Raw genomic sequence first — 6000 nt, forward strand, 5'->3', positions numbered from 1 at the left:
AAAACGTATTAACAAAATAAAATAAATAGAATAAATATGTACAAGTAAAATAGAGTAATAAATACGTACAAACATATATACAGACATACAGGTGCTGTGGGGAGGGGAAGGAGGCAAGCCGGGGGGGTGGGGAGGGGGATGTAAACCCATGACCTCTGACTCCAAAGCCCAGGCTCTTTCCACTGGGCCACGCCGCTTCTCTAGAAGCGGAAATAATAATAAAAAATAATGGAAGTAATAATAATAATAATAATAATAATAGTATTTATTAAGCGTTTACTGTGTGCAAAGCACTGTTCTAAGCGCTGGGGAGGTTACAAGGTGATCAGGTTGTCCCACGGGGGGCTCACAGTCTTCATCCCCATTTTGCAGATGAGGTAACTGAGGCCCAGAGAAGTGAAATGACTCGCCCAAGGTCACACAGCTGACAAGTGGCGGAGCCGGGATTTGAACCCATGACCTCTGACTCCAAAGCCCGGGCTCTTTCCACTGAGCCACACTAGAAATAATTCCTACCCTCAGGTCGAAGGTGGGGGGCTCCTGGGCCCGGCTGAGCAAACCCCGTTAATAATAATAATAATAATAATAATAATAATAATAATAATAATAATGGTATTTATTAAGGGCTTACTATGTGCAAAGCACTGTTCTAAGCGCTAGGGAGGTTACAAGGTGATCAAGATGTCCCATGGGGGGCTCACACTACCAACCCCGTTAATAATAATAATAATAATAATATAATAATAATAATAATGGTATTTATTAAGCGCTTACTATGTGCAAAGCACTGTACTAAGCACTGGGGAGGTTATGAGGTGATCAGGTTGTCCCACAGGGGGGCTCACAGTCTTCATCCCTATTTAGTATTCTATTTATTTTATTTTGTTAATATGTGTTGTTTTGTTGTCTGTCTCCCCCTTCTAGACTGTGAGCCGCTGTGGGGGAGGGACCGTCTCTGTATGTTACCAACTTGTACTTCCCAAGCGCTTAGTCCAGTGCTCTGCACACAGTAAGCGCTCAATAAATACGATTGATTGATTGATTTAACAGATGAGGTAACTGAGGTCCAGAGAAGTTTAAAGTGACTTGCCCAAAGTCACACAGCTGATGGTTGGCGGGGCTGAGATTTGAACCCATGACTTCTGACTCCAAAGCCCGGGCTCTTTCCACTGAGCCACGCTGCTTCTTACAAATACAATAATAACAACAATAATAATAATAACCTTCCCTTATTGCGGGTCAGGCAGCCCCCTCAGCAACCATTTGCCTTCCAGATGCTGCCCCGGGGGCAAAGGGGTCTACTGGGGGGTGGGGGAAGACCTCCTCTCAAGGCAATCAATCAATCAATCAATCAATCGTATTTATTGAGCGCTTACTGTGTGCAGAGCACTGTACTAAGCGCTTGGGAAATACAAGTCGGCAACATCTAGAGACAGTCCCTACCCAACAGCGGGCTCACAGTCTAAAAGGGGGGAGACGGAGAACAAAACCAAACATATTAACAAAATAAAATAAATAGAATAGATATGTACAGGTAAAATAAATAGAGTAATAAATATGTACGAACATATATACATATATACAGGTGCTGTGGGGAAGGGAAGGAGGTAAGGCGGGGGGATGGAGTCACTTCTCTGTGCCTCAGTTCCCTCATCTGGAAAATGGGGGTGAAGACTGTGAGCCCCCCAGGGGACAACCTGATCACCTTGTAACCTCCTCAGAGCTTAGAACAGTGCTTGGCACATAGTAAGTGCTTAATAAATGCTATTATTATAATAATAATTAGAACAGTGCTTTGCACATAGTGCTTAATAAATGCCATTATTATTATTACTATTATTATTATTTATTGTTATTATTATTTTATTATTATCCCAGCCCAGCTCCTGCCCTCCGGCTGAGTCCGCAGCCTGGCCAGGGAGGGGGGTGAGAGGAGCTGTGTGAAGGGGGTGGGCACGGGGGATGCCAGCCTGTCTCCTTCTCTGCCAGGCTGATCGTCCAAGCTCCCTAAGGCCAGGAGCTCGTTGTGGGGAGGAATTGTCTCTTTTTATTGTTGTATTGGAGTCTCCCAGTGCTCTGCACAAGGTAAGGGCTTAATAAATACAACTGAATGAATGATGAATGGGCAGGGGGCTGCAGCGCGAGGAAGTCGAGGGCACTGGGCCCCCCCGGGGAAGGGGACGAGACGTCAGGTTGATGCTGAGTGGGCATGATGTAATATGTTGCAATATGTTTGGTTTTGTTGTCTGTCTCCCCCTTCTAATCAATCAATCAATCAATCGTATTTATTGAGCGCTTACTGGGTGGGGGTGGGAGTAAAGAGAGTAAGAGCTTAATCAGATTGACTCATAGGGGCCCCTGAAGACTCAGCCTGACCCCCCAAGGGTCAGAGGTCAACCAGGGGCTCAGGTGGGGTCATCCCGCATCGCTTCCCAAAATCAATCAATCAATCAATCGTATTTATTGAGCGCTTACTGGGCGCAGAGCACTGGACTAAGCGCTTGGGAAGTCCAAGTTGGCAACATATAGAGACGGTCCCTACCCAACAGCGGGCTCACAGTCTAAAAGGGGGAGGCAGAGAACAAAACCAAACATACTAACAAAATCAAATAAATAGAATAGATATGTACAAGTAAAATAAATAAATAGAGTAATAATAATAATAATGGCATTTATTAAGCACTTACTATGTGCAAAGCACTGTTCTAAGCACTGGGGAGGTTACAAGTTGATCACGTTGTCCCACGGGGGGCTCACAGTCTTCATCCCCATTTTCCAGATGAGGTAACTGAGGCCCAGAGAAGTTAAGCGACTTGCCCAAAGTCACACAGCTGACAAGTGGCGGAGCAGGGATTTGAACCCATGACCTCTGACTCCAAAGCCCGGGCTCTTTCCACTGAGCCACGCTGTACAAACATATATGCATATATACAGGTGCTGTGGGGAAGGGAAGGAGGAAAGATGAGGGGGGATGGACAGGGGGATGAGGGGGAGAGGAAGGAAGGGGCTCAGTCTGGGAAGGCCTCCTGGAGGAGGTGAGCTCTCAGTAGGGCCTTGAAGGGAGGAAGAGAGCTAGACTGTGAGCCCACTGTTGGGTAGGGACCGTCTCTATGTGTTGCCAACTTGGACTTCCCAAGCGCTTAGTCCAGTGCTCTGCACTCAGTAAGCGCTCAATAAATACGATTGATTGATTGATTGACTGATGACCTCCTTCCCTTCCCCGCAGCACCTGTATATATGTATATATGTCTGTACATATTTATTACTCTATTTATTTATCTTGTACATATCCATTCTATTTATTTTATTTTGTGAATATGTTTGGTTTTGTTCTCTGTCTCCCCCTTCTAGACCGTGAGCCCGCTGTTGGGTAGGGACTGTCTCTAGATGTTGCCCACTTGGACTTCCCAAGCGCTTAGTCCAGTGCTCTGCACTCAGTAAGCGCTCAATAAATACGATTGATTGATTGATTGACTGATGACCTCCTTCCCTTCCCCGCAGCACCTGTATATATGTATATACGTCTGTACATATTTATTACTCTATTTATTTATTTATCTTGTACATATCCATTCTATTTATTTTATTTTGTGAATATGTTTGGTTTTGTTCTCTGTCTCCCCCTTCTAGACCGTGACCCCGCTGTTGGGTAGGGACTGTCTCTAGATGTTGCCAACTTGGACTTCCCAAGCGCTTAGTCCAGTGCTCTGCACACAGTAAGCGCTCAATAAATATGATTGATTGATTGATTGACTGATGACCTCCTTCCCTTCCCCACAGCACCTGCATATATGTATATGTCTGTACATATTTATTACTCTATTTATTTATTTATCTTGTACATATCCATTCTATTTATTTTATTTTGTGAATATGTTTGGTTTTGTTCTCTGTCTCCCCCTTCTAGACCGTGACCCCGCTGTTGGGTAGGGACCGTCTCTATAGGTTGCCAACTTGGACTTCCCAAGCGCTTAGTCCAGTGCTCTGCACACAGTGAGCGCTCAATAAATACGATTGATTGATTGATTGATTGATTGACAGGCTCAGGAGGGAGGCAGCAGGGAGAGAGGAGTGGCCGGCGGGAGGAGGGGAGGGTGGGCAGAGGATGGGGCAGCCCTGCCCCTTCCCCCACTGGCCATTCTGGCAAATCCGGTGGCCATTTCCATCCTCTTGAGCCCATCAGGGCCCCTTAGGCCGGGCCTGGGGCCGCTCAGTCTAGTCACCCTGGCCGTAGTGGCTGCCATTTCCTCAGTCTGAACCCCCGCTAGGCCCAGAATTGTGTCCCTCGACCCCACGGAAGTCTCCTTCCCACTGGTTTTCAGGAAAAATCAGCTCCCAGACCATTCGCGGAAATCCCCCCGTAACTGGATCCGCCCAGCTCGGTCTCGTTTTCCATCCAATTTGGTCTTTAATTAATTGTTTTAAAAACTGTGCTCAGCTCAGGCCCACGCAAGCCCGGACCTGCCCTCCTCAGAAAGAAGGAAAGTCTATGTGCCTTTTTGGGTTGCCGACTTGTACTTCCCAAGCGCTTAGTCCAGTGCTCTGCACACAGTAAGCGCTCAATAAGTAACGATTGATTGATTGGTTCGTTTTGGGAAGCGATGCCCAGGCCGAGAGAGGACTGGGGACGACCCCACCTGAGCCCCTGGTTGACCTCTGACCCTTCATCATCATCAATCGTATTTATTGAGCGCTTACTGTGTGCAGAGCACTGTACTAAGCGCTTGGGAAGTACAAGTTGGTAACATATAGAGACGGTCCCTACCCAGCAGTGGGCTCACAGTCTTGGGGGGTCAGGCTGAGCCTTCAGGGGTCTCTATGAGTCAATCTGATTAAGCTCTTACTTTCTTTACTCCCACTCCCTTCCGTGTCACCCTTGCCCTTGGATTTTCATAATAATAATAATAATAATGGCATTTGTTAAGCACTTACTATGTGCGAAGCACTGTTCTAAGAGCTGGGGAGGTTACAAGGTGATCAGGTTTTCCCACGGGGAACCACTACAGAGCCCTGGCTCCTTCCTCCTGAGCCCCCGGGGTGCTTGCACCTCTGTTTGTTTGCTTTTGTATATATATGTATATATGTTTGTACATATATATTACTCTATTCATTTTACTTGTACATATCTATTCTATTTATTTTATTTTGTTAGTATGTTTGGTTTTGTTCTCTGTCTCCCCCCTTTTAGACTGTGAGCCCACTGTTGGGTAGGGACCGTCTCTATGTGTTGCCAACTTGGACTTCCCAAGCGCTTAGTACAGTGCTCTGCACACAGTAAGCGCTCAATGAATACGATTGAGTGAGTGAGTGAGTGAGTTTTAGACTGTGAGCCCACTGTTGGGTAGGGACCGTCTCTATATGTTGCCAACTTGTACTTCCCAAGCGCTTAGTACAGTGCTCTGCACACAGTAAGCGCTCAATAAATACAAGTGATTGATTGATCATTATTATTATTAAGTGAAGTGACTTGCCCCAACTCACACGGCTGACAGTTGTCGACATTTGAACCCATGACCTCTGATTCCACAGCGCGGGCTCTTTCCACTGAGCCACCACCCCGGCGCTTAGTACAGTGCCTGGCACGTAGTAATATGTATATATGTTTGTACATATTTATTACTCTATTTTACTTGTAAATATCTATTCTATTTATTTGATTTTGTTAGTATGTTTGGTTTTGTTCTCTGTCTCCCCCTTCTAGACTGTGAGCCCACTGTTGGGTAGGGACTGTCTCTAGATGTTGCCAGCTTGTACCTCCCAAGCGCTTAGTACAGTGCTCTGCACACAGTAAGCGCTCAATAAATACGATTGATTGATTGATTGATTGATAGTAAGCGCCTAACAACTACGTCACGGAGATTGGGCCGAGGGGGAGGGGCGGCCAGGGGAAATGTGCTGCCCCCTGCTGGCCAGCGGGGGCAACGGGACCGGCCCTGCGCACGCGGCGTCGCGCGCGCCCTTTGTCTCGGAGGGGCGGGGCAGGGAAGGGCAGGGGGCGGG

This window comes from Tachyglossus aculeatus, chromosome 16 (genome assembly GCF_015852505.1).
Source record: "Tachyglossus aculeatus isolate mTacAcu1 chromosome 16, mTacAcu1.pri, whole genome shotgun sequence".
In the NCBI taxonomy this organism is placed as follows: Eukaryota; Metazoa; Chordata; class Mammalia; order Monotremata; family Tachyglossidae; genus Tachyglossus; species Tachyglossus aculeatus.